Source organism: Nannobrachium achirus (assembly GCF_963921795.1).
Source record: "Nannobrachium achirus genome assembly, chromosome: 14".
In the NCBI taxonomy this organism is placed as follows: domain Eukaryota; kingdom Metazoa; phylum Chordata; class Actinopteri; order Myctophiformes; family Myctophidae; genus Nannobrachium; species Nannobrachium achirus.
The window spans coordinates 1-18,217 of NC_137821.1; positions in this window are offsets into that span (position 1 = coordinate 1).

Below are 18,217 nucleotides of genomic sequence, written 5' to 3' on the forward strand. Positions count from 1 at the left end.
ATAGAAACCCTAGCCGATAGAAACCCTAGCCGATAGAAACCCTAGCCGATAGAAACCCTAGCCGATAGAAACCCTAGCCGATAGAAACCCTAGCCGATAGAAACCCTAGCCGATAGAAACCCTAGCCGATAGAAACCCTAGCCGATAGAAACCCTAGCCGATAGAAACCCTAGCCGATAGAAACCCTAGCCGATAGAAACCCTAGCCGATAGAAACCCTAGCCGATAGAAACCCTAGCCGATAGAAACCCTAGCCGATAGAAACCCTAGCCGATAGAAACCCTAGCCGATAGAAACCCTAGCCGATAGAAACCCTAGCCGATAGAAACCCTAGCCGATAGAAACCCTAGCCGATAGAAACCCTAGCCGATAGAAACCCTAGCCGATAGAAACCCTAGCCGATAGAAACCCTAGCCGATAGAAACCCTAGCCGATAGAAACCCTAGCCGATAGAAACCCTAGCCGATAGAAACCCTAGCCGATAGAAACCCTAGCCGATAGAAACCCTAGCCGATAGAAACCCTAGCCGATAGAAACCCTAGCCGATAGAAACCCTAGCCGATAGAAACCCTAGCCGATAGAAACCCTAGCCGATAGAAACCCTAGCCGATAGAAACCCTAGCCGATAGAAACCCTAGCCGATAGAAACCCTAGCCGATAGAAACCCTAGCCGATAGAAACCCTAGCCGATAGAAACCCTAGCCGATAGAAACCCTAGCCGATAGAAACCCTAGCCGATAGAAACCCTAGCCGATAGAAACCCTAGCCGATAGAAACCCTAGCCGATAGAAACCCTAGCCGATAGAAACCCTAGCCGATAGAAACCCTAGCCGATAGAAACCCTAGCCGATAGAAACCCTAGCCGATAGAAACCCTAGCCGATAGAAACCCTAGCCGATAGAAACCCTAGCCGATAGAAACCCTAGCCGATAGAAACCCTAGCCGATAGAAACCCTAGCCGATAGAAACCCTAGCCGATAGAAACCCTAGCCGATAGAAACCCTAGCCGATAGAAACCCTAGCCGATAGAAACCCTAGCCGATAGAAACCCTAGCCGATAGAAACCCTAGCCGATAGAAACCCTAGCCGATAGAAACCCTAGCCGATAGAAACCCTAGCCGATAGAAACCCTAGCCGATAGAAACCCTAGCCGATAGAAACCCTAGCCGATAGAAACCCTAGCCGATAGAAACCCTAGCCGATAGAAACCCTAGCCGATAGAAACCCTAGCCGATAGAAACCCTAGCCGATAGAAACCCTAGCCGATAGAAACCCTAGCCGATAGAAACCCTAGCCGATAGAAACCCTAGCCGATAGAAACCCTAGCCGATAGAAACCCTAGCCGATAGAAACCCTAGCCGATAGAAACCCTAGCCGATAGAAACCCTAGCCGATAGAAACCCTAGCCGATAGAAACCCTAGCCGATAGAAACCCTAGCCGATAGAAACCCTAGCCGATAGAAACCCTAGCCGATAGAAACCCTAGCCGATAGAAACCCTAGCCGATAGAAACCCTAGCCGATAGAAACCCTAGCCGATAGAAACCCTAGCCGATAGAAACCCTAGCCGATAGAAACCCTAGCCGATAGAAACCCTAGCCGATAGAAACCCTAGCCGATAGAAACCCTAGCCGATAGAAACCCTAGCCGATAGAAACCCTAGCCGATAGAAACCCTAGCCGATAGAAACCCTAGCCGATAGAAACCCTAGCCGATAGAAACCCTAGCCGATAGAAACCCTAGCCGATAGAAACCCTAGCCGATAGAAACCCTAGCCGATAGAAACCCTAGCCGATAGAAACCCTAGCCGATAGAAACCCTAGCCGATAGAAACCCTAGCCGATAGAAACCCTAGCCGATAGAAACCCTAGCCGATAGAAACCCTAGCCGATAGAAACCCTAGCCGATAGAAACCCTAGCCGATAGAAACCCTAGCCGATAGAAACCCTAGCCGATAGAAACCCTAGCCGATAGAAACCCTAGCCGATAGAAACCCTAGCCGATAGAAACCCTAGCCGATAGAAACCCTAGCCGATAGAAACCCTAGCCGATAGAAACCCTAGCCGATAGAAACCCTAGCCGATAGAAACCCTAGCCGATAGAAACCCTAGCCGATAGAAACCCTAGCCGATAGAAACCCTAGCCGATAGAAACCCTAGCCGATAGAAACCCTAGCCGATAGAAACCCTAGCCGATAGAAACCCTAGCCGATAGAAACCCTAGCCGATAGAAACCCTAGCCGATAGAAACCCTAGCCGATAGAAACCCTAGCCGATAGAAACCCTAGCCGATAGAAACCCTAGCCGATAGAAACCCTAGCCGATAGAAACCCTAGCCGATAGAAACCCTAGCCGATAGAAACCCTAGCCGATAGAAACCCTAGCCGATAGAAACCCTAGCCGATAGAAACCCTAGCCGATAGAAACCCTAGCCGATAGAAACCCTAGCCGATAGAAACCCTAGCCGATAGAAACCCTAGCCGATAGAAACCCTAGCCGATAGAAACCCTAGCCGATAGAAACCCTAGCCGATAGAAACCCTAGCCGATAGAAACCCTAGCCGATAGAAACCCTAGCCGATAGAAACCCTAGCCGATAGAAACCCTAGCCGATAGAAACCCTAGCCGATAGAAACCCTAGCCGATAGAAACCCTAGCCGATAGAAACCCTAGCCGATAGAAACCCTAGCCGATAGAAACCCTAGCCGATAGAAACCCTAGCCGATAGAAACCCTAGCCGATAGAAACCCTAGCCGATAGAAACCCTAGCCGATAGAAACCCTAGCCGATAGAAACCCTAGCCGATAGAAACCCTAGCCGATAGAAACCCTAGCCGATAGAAACCCTAGCCGATAGAAACCCTAGCCGATAGAAACCCTAGCCGATAGAAACCCTAGCCGATAGAAACCCTAGCCGATAGAAACCCTAGCCGATAGAAACCCTAGCCGATAGAAACCCTAGCCGATAGAAACCCTAGCCGATAGAAACCCTAGCCGATAGAAACCCTAGCCGATAGAAACCCTAGCCGATAGAAACCCTAGCCGATAGAAACCCTAGCCGATAGAAACCCTAGCCGATAGAAACCCTAGCCGATAGAAACCCTAGCCGATAGAAACCCTAGCCGATAGAAACCCTAGCCGATAGAAACCCTAGCCGATAGAAACCCTAGCCGATAGAAACCCTAGCCGATAGAAACCCTAGCCGATAGAAACCCTAGCCGATAGAAACCCTAGCCGATAGAAACCCTAGCCGATAGAAACCCTAGCCGATAGAAACCCTAGCCGATAGAAACCCTAGCCGATAGAAACCCTAGCCGATAGAAACCCTAGCCGATAGAAACCCTAGCCGATAGAAACCCTAGCCGATAGAAACCCTAGCCGATAGAAACCCTAGCCGATAGAAACCCTAGCCGATAGAAACCCTAGCCGATAGAAACCCTAGCCGATAGAAACCCTAGCCGATAGAAACCCTAGCCGATAGAAACCCTAGCCGATAGAAACCCTAGCCGATAGAAACCCTAGCCGATAGAAACCCTAGCCGATAGAAACCCTAGCCGATAGAAACCCTAGCCGATAGAAACCCTAGCCGATAGAAACCCTAGCCGATAGAAACCCTAGCCGATAGAAACCCTAGCCGATAGAAACCCTAGCCGATAGAAACCCTAGCCGATAGAAACCCTAGCCGATAGAAACCCTAGCCGATAGAAACCCTAGCCGATAGAAACCCTAGCCGATAGAAACCCTAGCCGATAGAAACCCTAGCCGATAGAAACCCTAGCCGATAGAAACCCTAGCCGATAGAAACCCTAGCCGATAGAAACCCTAGCCGATAGAAACCCTAGCCGATAGAAACCCTAGCCGATAGAAACCCTAGCCGATAGAAACCCTAGCCGATAGAAACCCTAGCCGATAGAAACCCTAGCCGATAGAAACCCTAGCCGATAGAAACCCTAGCCGATAGAAACCCTAGCCGATAGAAACCCTAGCCGATAGAAACCCTAGCCGATAGAAACCCTAGCCGATAGAAACCCTAGCCGATAGAAACCCTAGCCGATAGAAACCCTAGCCGATAGAAACCCTAGCCGATAGAAACCCTAGCCGATAGAAACCCTAGCCGATAGAAACCCTAGCCGATAGAAACCCTAGCCGATAGAAACCCTAGCCGATAGAAACCCTAGCCGATAGAAACCCTAGCCGATAGAAACCCTAGCCGATAGAAACCCTAGCCGATAGAAACCCTAGCCGATAGAAACCCTAGCCGATAGAAACCCTAGCCGATAGAAACCCTAGCCGATAGAAACCCTAGCCGATAGAAACCCTAGCCGATAGAAACCCTAGCCGATAGAAACCCTAGCCGATAGAAACCCTAGCCGATAGAAACCCTAGCCGATAGAAACCCTAGCCGATAGAAACCCTAGCCGATAGAAACCCTAGCCGATAGAAACCCTAGCCGATAGAAACCCTAGCCGATAGAAACCCTAGCCGATAGAAACCCTAGCCGATAGAAACCCTAGCCGATAGAAACCCTAGCCGATAGAAACCCTAGCCGATAGAAACCCTAGCCGATAGAAACCCTAGCCGATAGAAACCCTAGCCGATAGAAACCCTAGCCGATAGAAACCCTAGCCGATAGAAACCCTAGCCGATAGAAACCCTAGCCGATAGAAACCCTAGCCGATAGAAACCCTAGCCGATAGAAACCCTAGCCGATAGAAACCCTAGCCGATAGAAACCCTAGCCGATAGAAACCCTAGCCGATAGAAACCCTAGCCGATAGAAACCCTAGCCGATAGAAACCCTAGCCGATAGAAACCCTAGCCGATAGAAACCCTAGCCGATAGAAACCCTAGCCGATAGAAACCCTAGCCGATAGAAACCCTAGCCGATAGAAACCCTAGCCGATAGAAACCCTAGCCGATAGAAACCCTAGCCGATAGAAACCCTAGCCGATAGAAACCCTAGCCGATAGAAACCCTAGCCGATAGAAACCCTAGCCGATAGAAACCCTAGCCGATAGAAACCCTAGCCGATAGAAACCCTAGCCGATAGAAACCCTAGCCGATAGAAACCCTAGCCGATAGAAACCCTAGCCGATAGAAACCCTAGCCGATAGAAACCCTAGCCGATAGAAACCCTAGCCGATAGAAACCCTAGCCGATAGAAACCCTAGCCGATAGAAACCCTAGCCGATAGAAACCCTAGCCGATAGAAACCCTAGCCGATAGAAACCCTAGCCGATAGAAACCCTAGCCGATAGAAACCCTAGCCGATAGAAACCCTAGCCGATAGAAACCCTAGCCGATAGAAACCCTAGCCGATAGAAACCCTAGCCGATAGAAACCCTAGCCGATAGAAACCCTAGCCGATAGAAACCCTAGCCGATAGAAACCCTAGCCGATAGAAACCCTAGCCGATAGAAACCCTAGCCGATAGAAACCCTAGCCGATAGAAACCCTAGCCGATAGAAACCCTAGCCGATAGAAACCCTAGCCGATAGAAACCCTAGCCGATAGAAACCCTAGCCGATAGAAACCCTAGCCGATAGAAACCCTAGCCGATAGAAACCCTAGCCGATAGAAACCCTAGCCGATAGAAACCCTAGCCGATAGAAACCCTAGCCGATAGAAACCCTAGCCGATAGAAACCCTAGCCGATAGAAACCCTAGCCGATAGAAACCCTAGCCGATAGAAACCCTAGCCGATAGAAACCCTAGCCGATAGAAACCCTAGCCGATAGAAACCCTAGCCGATAGAAACCCTAGCCGATAGAAACCCTAGCCGATAGAAACCCTAGCCGATAGAAACCCTAGCCGATAGAAACCCTAGCCGATAGAAACCCTAGCCGATAGAAACCCTAGCCGATAGAAACCCTAGCCGATAGAAACCCTAGCCGATAGAAACCCTAGCCGATAGAAACCCTAGCCGATAGAAACCCTAGCCGATAGAAACCCTAGCCGATAGAAACCCTAGCCGATAGAAACCCTAGCCGATAGAAACCCTAGCCGATAGAAACCCTAGCCGATAGAAACCCTAGCCGATAGAAACCCTAGCCGATAGAAACCCTAGCCGATAGAAACCCTAGCCGATAGAAACCCTAGCCGATAGAAACCCTAGCCGATAGAAACCCTAGCCGATAGAAACCCTAGCCGATAGAAACCCTAGCCGATAGAAACCCTAGCCGATAGAAACCCTAGCCGATAGAAACCCTAGCCGATAGAAACCCTAGCCGATAGAAACCCTAGCCGATAGAAACCCTAGCCGATAGAAACCCTAGCCGATAGAAACCCTAGCCGATAGAAACCCTAGCCGATAGAAACCCTAGCCGATAGAAACCCTAGCCGATAGAAACCCTAGCCGATAGAAACCCTAGCCGATAGAAACCCTAGCCGATAGAAACCCTAGCCGATAGAAACCCTAGCCGATAGAAACCCTAGCCGATAGAAACCCTAGCCGATAGAAACCCTAGCCGATAGAAACCCTAGCCGATAGAAACCCTAGCCGATAGAAACCCTAGCCGATAGAAACCCTAGCCGATAGAAACCCTAGCCGATAGAAACCCTAGCCGATAGAAACCCTAGCCGATAGAAACCCTAGCCGATAGAAACCCTAGCCGATAGAAACCCTAGCCGATAGAAACCCTAGCCGATAGAAACCCTAGCCGATAGAAACCCTAGCCGATAGAAACCCTAGCCGATAGAAACCCTAGCCGATAGAAACCCTAGCCGATAGAAACCCTAGCCGATAGAAACCCTAGCCGATAGAAACCCTAGCCGATAGAAACCCTAGCCGATAGAAACCCTAGCCGATAGAAACCCTAGCCGATAGAAACCCTAGCCGATAGAAACCCTAGCCGATAGAAACCCTAGCCGATAGAAACCCTAGCCGATAGAAACCCTAGCCGATAGAAACCCTAGCCGATAGAAACCCTAGCCGATAGAAACCCTAGCCGATAGAAACCCTAGCCGATAGAAACCCTAGCCGATAGAAACCCTAGCCGATAGAAACCCTAGCCGATAGAAACCCTAGCCGATAGAAACCCTAGCCGATAGAAACCCTAGCCGATAGAAACCCTAGCCGATAGAAACCCTAGCCGATAGAAACCCTAGCCGATAGAAACCCTAGCCGATAGAAACCCTAGCCGATAGAAACCCTAGCCGATAGAAACCCTAGCCGATAGAAACCCTAGCCGATAGAAACCCTAGCCGATAGAAACCCTAGCCGATAGAAACCCTAGCCGATAGAAACCCTAGCCGATAGAAACCCTAGCCGATAGAAACCCTAGCCGATAGAAACCCTAGCCGATAGAAACCCTAGCCGATAGAAACCCTAGCCGATAGAAACCCTAGCCGATAGAAACCCTAGCCGATAGAAACCCTAGCCGATAGAAACCCTAGCCGATAGAAACCCTAGCCGATAGAAACCCTAGCCGATAGAAACCCTAGCCGATAGAAACCCTAGCCGATAGAAACCCTAGCCGATAGAAACCCTAGCCGATAGAAACCCTAGCCGATAGAAACCCTAGCCGATAGAAACCCTAGCCGATAGAAACCCTAGCCGATAGAAACCCTAGCCGATAGAAACCCTAGCCGATAGAAACCCTAGCCGATAGAAACCCTAGCCGATAGAAACCCTAGCCGATAGAAACCCTAGCCGATAGAAACCCTAGCCGATAGAAACCCTAGCCGATAGAAACCCTAGCCGATAGAAACCCTAGCCGATAGAAACCCTAGCCGATAGAAACCCTAGCCGATAGAAACCCTAGCCGATAGAAACCCTAGCCGATAGAAACCCTAGCCGATAGAAACCCTAGCCGATAGAAACCCTAGCCGATAGAAACCCTAGCCGATAGAAACCCTAGCCGATAGAAACCCTAGCCGATAGAAACCCTAGCCGATAGAAACCCTAGCCGATAGAAACCCTAGCCGATAGAAACCCTAGCCGATAGAAACCCTAGCCGATAGAAACCCTAGCCGATAGAAACCCTAGCCGATAGAAACCCTAGCCGATAGAAACCCTAGCCGATAGAAACCCTAGCCGATAGAAACCCTAGCCGATAGAAACCCTAGCCGATAGAAACCCTAGCCGATAGAAACCCTAGCCGATAGAAACCCTAGCCGATAGAAACCCTAGCCGATAGAAACCCTAGCCGATAGAAACCCTAGCCGATAGAAACCCTAGCCGATAGAAACCCTAGCCGATAGAAACCCTAGCCGATAGAAACCCTAGCCGATAGAAACCCTAGCCGATAGAAACCCTAGCCGATAGAAACCCTAGCCGATAGAAACCCTAGCCGATAGAAACCCTAGCCGATAGAAACCCTAGCCGATAGAAACCCTAGCCGATAGAAACCCTAGCCGATAGAAACCCTAGCCGATAGAAACCCTAGCCGATAGAAACCCTAGCCGATAGAAACCCTAGCCGATAGAAACCCTAGCCGATAGAAACCCTAGCCGATAGAAACCCTAGCCGATAGAAACCCTAGCCGATAGAAACCCTAGCCGATAGAAACCCTAGCCGATAGAAACCCTAGCCGATAGAAACCCTAGCCGATAGAAACCCTAGCCGATAGAAACCCTAGCCGATAGAAACCCTAGCCGATAGAAACCCTAGCCGATAGAAACCCTAGCCGATAGAAACCCTAGCCGATAGAAACCCTAGCCGATAGAAACCCTAGCCGATAGAAACCCTAGCCGATAGAAACCCTAGCCGATAGAAACCCTAGCCGATAGAAACCCTAGCCGATAGAAACCCTAGCCGATAGAAACCCTAGCCGATAGAAACCCTAGCCGATAGAAACCCTAGCCGATAGAAACCCTAGCCGATAGAAACCCTAGCCGATAGAAACCCTAGCCGATAGAAACCCTAGCCGATAGAAACCCTAGCCGATAGAAACCCTAGCCGATAGAAACCCTAGCCGATAGAAACCCTAGCCGATAGAAACCCTAGCCGATAGAAACCCTAGCCGATAGAAACCCTAGCCGATAGAAACCCTAGCCGATAGAAACCCTAGCCGATAGAAACCCTAGCCGATAGAAACCCTAGCCGATAGAAACCCTAGCCGATAGAAACCCTAGCCGATAGAAACCCTAGCCGATAGAAACCCTAGCCGATAGAAACCCTAGCCGATAGAAACCCTAGCCGATAGAAACCCTAGCCGATAGAAACCCTAGCCGATAGAAACCCTAGCCGATAGAAACCCTAGCCGATAGAAACCCTAGCCGATAGAAACCCTAGCCGATAGAAACCCTAGCCGATAGAAACCCTAGCCGATAGAAACCCTAGCCGATAGAAACCCTAGCCGATAGAAACCCTAGCCGATAGAAACCCTAGCCGATAGAAACCCTAGCCGATAGAAACCCTAGCCGATAGAAACCCTAGCCGATAGAAACCCTAGCCGATAGAAACCCTAGCCGATAGAAACCCTAGCCGATAGAAACCCTAGCCGATAGAAACCCTAGCCGATAGAAACCCTAGCCGATAGAAACCCTAGCCGATAGAAACCCTAGCCGATAGAAACCCTAGCCGATAGAAACCCTAGCCGATAGAAACCCTAGCCGATAGAAACCCTAGCCGATAGAAACCCTAGCCGATAGAAACCCTAGCCGATAGAAACCCTAGCCGATAGAAACCCTAGCCGATAGAAACCCTAGCCGATAGAAACCCTAGCCGATAGAAACCCTAGCCGATAGAAACCCTAGCCGATAGAAACCCTAGCCGATAGAAACCCTAGCCGATAGAAACCCTAGCCGATAGAAACCCTAGCCGATAGAAACCCTAGCCGATAGAAACCCTAGCCGATAGAAACCCTAGCCGATAGAAACCCTAGCCGATAGAAACCCTAGCCGATAGAAACCCTAGCCGATAGAAACCCTAGCCGATAGAAACCCTAGCCGATAGAAACCCTAGCCGATAGAAACCCTAGCCGATAGAAACCCTAGCCGATAGAAACCCTAGCCGATAGAAACCCTAGCCGATAGAAACCCTAGCCGATAGAAACCCTAGCCGATAGAAACCCTAGCCGATAGAAACCCTAGCCGATAGAAACCCTAGCCGATAGAAACCCTAGCCGATAGAAACCCTAGCCGATAGAAACCCTAGCCGATAGAAACCCTAGCCGATAGAAACCCTAGCCGATAGAAACCCTAGCCGATAGAAACCCTAGCCGATAGAAACCCTAGCCGATAGAAACCCTAGCCGATAGAAACCCTAGCCGATAGAAACCCTAGCCGATAGAAACCCTAGCCGATAGAAACCCTAGCCGATAGAAACCCTAGCCGATAGAAACCCTAGCCGATAGAAACCCTAGCCGATAGAAACCCTAGCCGATAGAAACCCTAGCCGATAGAAACCCTAGCCGATAGAAACCCTAGCCGATAGAAACCCTAGCCGATAGAAACCCTAGCCGATAGAAACCCTAGCCGATAGAAACCCTAGCCGATAGAAACCCTAGCCGATAGAAACCCTAGCCGATAGAAACCCTAGCCGATAGAAACCCTAGCCGATAGAAACCCTAGCCGATAGAAACCCTAGCCGATAGAAACCCTAGCCGATAGAAACCCTAGCCGATAGAAACCCTAGCCGATAGAAACCCTAGCCGATAGAAACCCTAGCCGATAGAAACCCTAGCCGATAGAAACCCTAGCCGATAGAAACCCTAGCCGATAGAAACCCTAGCCGATAGAAACCCTAGCCGATAGAAACCCTAGCCGATAGAAACCCTAGCCGATAGAAACCCTAGCCGATAGAAACCCTAGCCGATAGAAACCCTAGCCGATAGAAACCCTAGCCGATAGAAACCCTAGCCGATAGAAACCCTAGCCGATAGAAACCCTAGCCGATAGAAACCCTAGCCGATAGAAACCCTAGCCGATAGAAACCCTAGCCGATAGAAACCCTAGCCGATAGAAACCCTAGCCGATAGAAACCCTAGCCGATAGAAACCCTAGCCGATAGAAACCCTAGCCGATAGAAACCCTAGCCGATAGAAACCCTAGCCGATAGAAACCCTAGCCGATAGAAACCCTAGCCGATAGAAACCCTAGCCGATAGAAACCCTAGCCGATAGAAACCCTAGCCGATAGAAACCCTAGCCGATAGAAACCCTAGCCGATAGAAACCCTAGCCGATAGAAACCCTAGCCGATAGAAACCCTAGCCGATAGAAACCCTAGCCGATAGAAACCCTAGCCGATAGAAACCCTAGCCGATAGAAACCCTAGCCGATAGAAACCCTAGCCGATAGAAACCCTAGCCGATAGAAACCCTAGCCGATAGAAACCCTAGCCGATAGAAACCCTAGCCGATAGAAACCCTAGCCGATAGAAACCCTAGCCGATAGAAACCCTAGCCGATAGAAACCCTAGCCGATAGAAACCCTAGCCGATAGAAACCCTAGCCGATAGAAACCCTAGCCGATAGAAACCCTAGCCGATAGAAACCCTAGCCGATAGAAACCCTAGCCGATAGAAACCCTAGCCGATAGAAACCCTAGCCGATAGAAACCCTAGCCGATAGAAACCCTAGCCGATAGAAACCCTAGCCGATAGAAACCCTAGCCGATAGAAACCCTAGCCGATAGAAACCCTAGCCGATAGAAACCCTAGCCGATAGAAACCCTAGCCGATAGAAACCCTAGCCGATAGAAACCCTAGCCGATAGAAACCCTAGCCGATAGAAACCCTAGCCGATAGAAACCCTAGCCGATAGAAACCCTAGCCGATAGAAACCCTAGCCGATAGAAACCCTAGCCGATAGAAACCCTAGCCGATAGAAACCCTAGCCGATAGAAACCCTAGCCGATAGAAACCCTAGCCGATAGAAACCCTAGCCGATAGAAACCCTAGCCGATAGAAACCCTAGCCGATAGAAACCCTAGCCGATAGAAACCCTAGCCGATAGAAACCCTAGCCGATAGAAACCCTAGCCGATAGAAACCCTAGCCGATAGAAACCCTAGCCGATAGAAACCCTAGCCGATAGAAACCCTAGCCGATAGAAACCCTAGCCGATAGAAACCCTAGCCGATAGAAACCCTAGCCGATAGAAACCCTAGCCGATAGAAACCCTAGCCGATAGAAACCCTAGCCGATAGAAACCCTAGCCGATAGAAACCCTAGCCGATAGAAACCCTAGCCGATAGAAACCCTAGCCGATAGAAACCCTAGCCGATAGAAACCCTAGCCGATAGAAACCCTAGCCGATAGAAACCCTAGCCGATAGAAACCCTAGCCGATAGAAACCCTAGCCGATAGAAACCCTAGCCGATAGAAACCCTAGCCGATAGAAACCCTAGCCGATAGAAACCCTAGCCGATAGAAACCCTAGCCGATAGAAACCCTAGCCGATAGAAACCCTAGCCGATAGAAACCCTAGCCGATAGAAACCCTAGCCGATAGAAACCCTAGCCGATAGAAACCCTAGCCGATAGAAACCCTAGCCGATAGAAACCCTAGCCGATAGAAACCCTAGCCGATAGAAACCCTAGCCGATAGAAACCCTAGCCGATAGAAACCCTAGCCGATAGAAACCCTAGCCGATAGAAACCCTAGCCGATAGAAACCCTAGCCGATAGAAACCCTAGCCGATAGAAACCCTAGCCGATAGAAACCCTAGCCGATAGAAACCCTAGCCGATAGAAACCCTAGCCGATAGAAACCCTAGCCGATAGAAACCCTAGCCGATAGAAACCCTAGCCGATAGAAACCCTAGCCGATAGAAACCCTAGCCGATAGAAACCCTAGCCGATAGAAACCCTAGCCGATAGAAACCCTAGCCGATAGAAACCCTAGCCGATAGAAACCCTAGCCGATAGAAACCCTAGCCGATAGAAACCCTAGCCGATAGAAACCCTAGCCGATAGAAACCCTAGCCGATAGAAACCCACGACTCTGAAAAAACTCAAATGACACCACCCACAAGTTTGTACGACAAACGATTGACGAGTTATAGCCAAATAAAGTTTCGGCCAATCAGAAGAGGGTGTGGGGCTAAGGTAAACCAATTAAGGTGAAGAACTCTGAAACAAGTCAAATAACACCACCCACAAGTTTGTAATAAACCCTGTAGTTAATACCACCATCTGCTTTCCGTTTTAGATTCTTTGGGGTCACACACGTTCCTAAGTGAAAATATGGACTGTTTGGGGTTACATAGCCTATAACCTATGAATATTTTGTGAGACAGACAGTCTGACATGTCTGATGACAAAGGATCATAGAATGCAGAGACAATTAGTGTCTCAGGGTTAGGGTCTGGTTAAAGTTAAGTATATCCCCCAGTTTTTCCATATCGAACGGAATAGGCTCAGATCTCATTATAAGTCTGGCCAGGCCCTAGGATGGAGGATGTAATAGCACTCCCATTTGCACTTCCTTCACCAATGGGGCTGCATTTTCTTTCTTCCAGAAGTGGTTTTCGTGCAACTAAATAGTGTTCTAGGGTCAGGGGCTGGGGTTAGGTTTGGGGTTGGAGTTGTGGCTAGGTTCCTGATGGGAGGAATGGTGAGGTGAATGTTGCCTGGGGGGAGAAAGGGAGCCAGAGAAGACTTTGTATACATAATGCAAGTACAAATCAGCACCTCGAAGATGCACTTGCATATACGATACCATGGTGCAACTCCATTTTCCTAAGGGGCTGGGTTTGTCCATCTTTGTTTGGGGAGAGATAGGGAATGAGAGAACACTTTGTATACATAATGCAACCACAAGTCAGTATCTCGAAAATGTACTTGCATATACGATACCACGGTGTAACTCCATTTCCCTAGGGTTTAGGGTTAAGATTAGGCATGGTTCCATGGGCCTAAGGTTTAGGGTTAGGGCTGGGGTTGGGCACAGTTCCATGGGCCTAAGGTTTAGGGTTGGGGTTAGGGTTGGGTATAGTTCTATGGGCTTAAGGTTTAGGGCTAGGGGCTAGGGTTAGGTTTAGGGCTGGGGTTATGGTAGACCTCCTGCAGGTGGGGTTGTGGCTGGTAGGGGGGGTTTGGGGTTAGGGTTAGTGTTAGTTAGTTAGTTAGTGTCTCAGGGTTTAGTGTTAGTTACCCTAACCCTATGTTAGCATAGTGTCTCAGTAAACTATAGGATCATAGAACGCAGAGACAGCATAGCGTCTCAGTATAAAATAGTATCATAAAATGCAGAGAAACAGTCCCCTCAGTAAATTATAGGACTATAGAATGCATAGACAGCGTAGCGTCTCAGTAAACTATAGAACAAGTAAGACTCCCTGAATCGGAGGATAAGCGACCATACGCAAACTTTGGAAGGCAAAAGTAGGCAATCAGGAGGTAATATAGGAAATGGGAAAGATCCATGTTGATGAAATGACTGTAAAGATACTGTGTACTGCTTGGCGTGATTTTAGGGTTATAGAGCAGTGTCCAAAAATGTGTTTTTAAAAAATCGGCCAGATGGTGGCACCAGTGTGAGAGGTTTGTATTTTAGAGTCAATTAAATTACGTTAAAGGGTTAACCCTAACCCTATTTTGCGTCATATGCATCTGATGCAAAATGCATCACTATTACATGTTGAAATACTAAAATATCTCCAAACACAGATTGAACACAAAAAATAACTCAGGATTGTGTTGATCTGTGTCCCAAACAATAAAATAAGATCTGGTTGTCCCAGAGGTGAACTGGTCCTTTAAGGGCCTACTGGGGCCTCCAAACTAAATACACACAGCAAACGAATAAGTCAAATCCTATAAATATGCAAGACCAAAAAACATAGAAAGTACTTAAGTAAATAAGATAATTAGAGTAAACACAGCAAACAAATTAAATCATATTCATATCTACTGTACATCTTTAAAAACATGCAGTGTTCATATGACCTGCACACCATCTTACGCTGCACAGCTAAATAACCAAAATGTCACCTTTTGGTAGGTACCAAAAATGTCACCTTTCAAATGTCCATGTCTTATGGACCTGGACATTTTCGTAACTACACAGGCCCTACAAACTGGTGGATGCACAACAAAATGGGCCCTTCCAAAATGGGCCCTTCCAAATCTGTCTAGTGCAGTGATTCCCTTGACCTTGTACCTACAAACTGTACTGTCATGAAACTGTACCTTTTCCTATGCAAACTTCTATTAAATTCAACAATCAATCAATCCAACCACCAGATGGGGCTCAAGTACATGTACCACAGGTTCTAGGCAAATATTAACCCTTGTGGGGTGAGGCTTAAAGGCCCAGTTCACTTCTGGGACAACCAGATGTTATTTTATTGTTGTTTGGGACACGATCAACACAATCCTGAGTTATTTTTTGTGTTCAATCTCTGTTTGGAGATATTTTAGTATTTCAGCATGTACTAGTGATGCATTTTGCATCATATGCATCTGATGCAAAATGCATCACTAGTACATGTTGAAATACTAAAATATCTCCAAAACACAGATTGAACACAAAAAATAACTCAGGATTGTGTTAATAGTTTCCCAAACAACAATAAAATAACATCTGGTTGTCCCAGAGGTGCACTGGTCCTTTAAGGGCCTACTAGGGCCTCAAAACTAAATAGACACAGTTAAACGAACGAGTCAAATTAAATCCTATAAATATGCAAGACCAAAAAACATAGAAAGTACTTAAGTAAATAAGATAATTAGAGTAAACACAGCAAACAAATTAAATCATATTCATATCTACTGTACATCTTTAAAAACATGCAGTGTACATATGAACTGCACACCATCTTACGCTGCACAGCTAAATAACCAAAATGTCACCTTTTGGTAGGTACCACAAATGTCACCTTTCAAATGTCCATGTCTTATGGACCAGGACATTTTCGGAACTACACAGGCCCTACAAACTGGTGGATGCACAACAAAATGGGCCCTTCCAAATCTGTCTAGTGCAGTGATTCCCTTGACCTTGTACCTACAAACTGTACTGTCATGAAACTGTACCTTTTCCTATGAAAACTACTATTAAATTCAACAATCAATCAATCAATCCAACCACCAGATGGGGCTCAAGTACATGTACCACAGGTTCTAGGCAAATATTAACCCTTGTGGGGTGAGGCTTAAAGGCCCAGTTCACTTCTGGGACAACCAGATGTTATTTTATTGTTGTTTGGGACACGATCAACACAATCCTGAGTTATTTTTTGTGTTCAATCTCTGTTTGGAGATATTTTAGTATTTCAGCATGTACTAGTGATGCATTTTGCGTCATATGCATCTGATGCAAAATGCATCACTAGTACATGTTGAAATACTAAAATATCTCTAAACACAGATTGAACACAAAAAATAACTCAGGATTGTGTTGATCTGTGTCCCAAACAACAATAAAATAAGATCTGGTTGTCCCAGAGGTGAACTGGTCCTTTAAGGGCCTACTGGGGCCTCCAAACTAAATACACACAGCAAACGAATAAGTCAAATCCTATAAATATGCAAGACCAAAAAACATAGAAAGCACTTAAGTAAATAAGATAATTAGAGTAAACACAGCAAACAAATTAAATCATATTCATATCTACTGTACATCTTTAAAAACATGCAGTGTACATATGAACTGCACACCATCTTACGCTGCACAGCTAAATAACCAAAATGTCACCTTTTGGTAGGTACCAAAAATGTCACCTTTCAAATGTCCATGTCTTATGGACCTGGACATTTTCGGAACTACACAGGCCCTACAAACTGGTGGATGCACAACAAAATGGGCCCTTCCAAAATGGGCACTTCCAAATCTGTCTAGTGCAGTGATTCCCTTGACCTTGTACCTACAAACTGTACTGTCATGAAACTGTACCTTTTCCTATGCAAACTTCTATTAAATTCAACAATCAATCAATCAATCCAACCACCAGATGGGGCTCAAGTACATGTACCACAGGTTCGAGGCAAATATTAACCCTTGTGGGGTGAGGCTTAAAGGCCCAGTTCACTTCTGGGACAACCAGATGTTATTTTATTGTTGTTTGGGACACGGTCAACACAATCCCGAGTTATTTTTTGTGTTCAATCTCTGTTTGCAGATATTTTAGTATTTCAGCATGTACTAGTGATGCATTTTGCATCATATGCATCTGATGTAAAATGCATCACTAGTACATGTTGAAATACTAAAATATCTCCAAACACAGATTGAACACAAAAAATAACTCAGGATTGTGTTGATCTGTGTCCCAAACAACAATAAAATAAGATCTGGTTGTCCCAGAGGTGAACTGGTCCTTTAAGGGCCTACTGGGGCCTCCAAACTAAATACACACTGCAAACGAATAAGTCAAATCCTATAAATATGCAAGACCAAAAAACATAGAAAGTACTTAAGTAAATAAGATAATTAAAGTAAACACAGCAAACAAATTAAATCATATTCATATCTACTGTACATCTTTAAAAACATGCAGTGTTCATATGACCTGCACACCATCTTACGCTGCACAGCTAAATAACCAAAATGTCACCTTTTGGTAGGTACCAAAAATGTCACCTATCAAATGTCCAGGTCTTATGGACCTGGACTTATGACCCACAAGGTGGCAGCCTCAAGAAAGAAATCCAAAATGCAAGAGAATACATAATTGTTCATAACAACCACACCAGGGTGTCTAATGAAATACTGTCAACCTACTAGACACATGAAAACCAGAAAGATTACAAAACTATGGCACCACCTCTTTAAAGGAAAGGGGGGTCTGCACTTAAGCTTAGACTGCAAAATACATTTAACATGTGATGTATGCAAACAGAATCATCCCGGTATACTCCAATATTGAACAAACAGAACAGACAACAGAAATCACTTGGAAACAATGCTGTCATCTCACCACATACTTGTGGTCATATTTATTGAGGCAGGTGATAAAACCTCCTCTTTTCCACCGTGCCAGTTCAGGTGAAGAGCCACAAGGGAGAAGCAATGGAAGCACATTCACATTTTGCACAGAAAGCTTAATGAGGCTAAACATTTCTGGACAAAGAACACATGTTCTTTTCCGCACAATGAACCATGTCGAAAGGAAGTACAAACGACTGAACACAGAGAGCCGACCAAAACCAGGAAACTTAAAGGGATCCCTGGCTAATACGACACATACGCCTTAATACATTATAATTGTCCTCTATAACTATAATGTAAAATTAAAAACACTTTAAATATGTTATTTCTGCTAGAAATAGCTAATCTTTCACTCAACAGGGGAAATGCCCGTCACAAGTTGATGATGTCATAAATGTCATGTGTGAT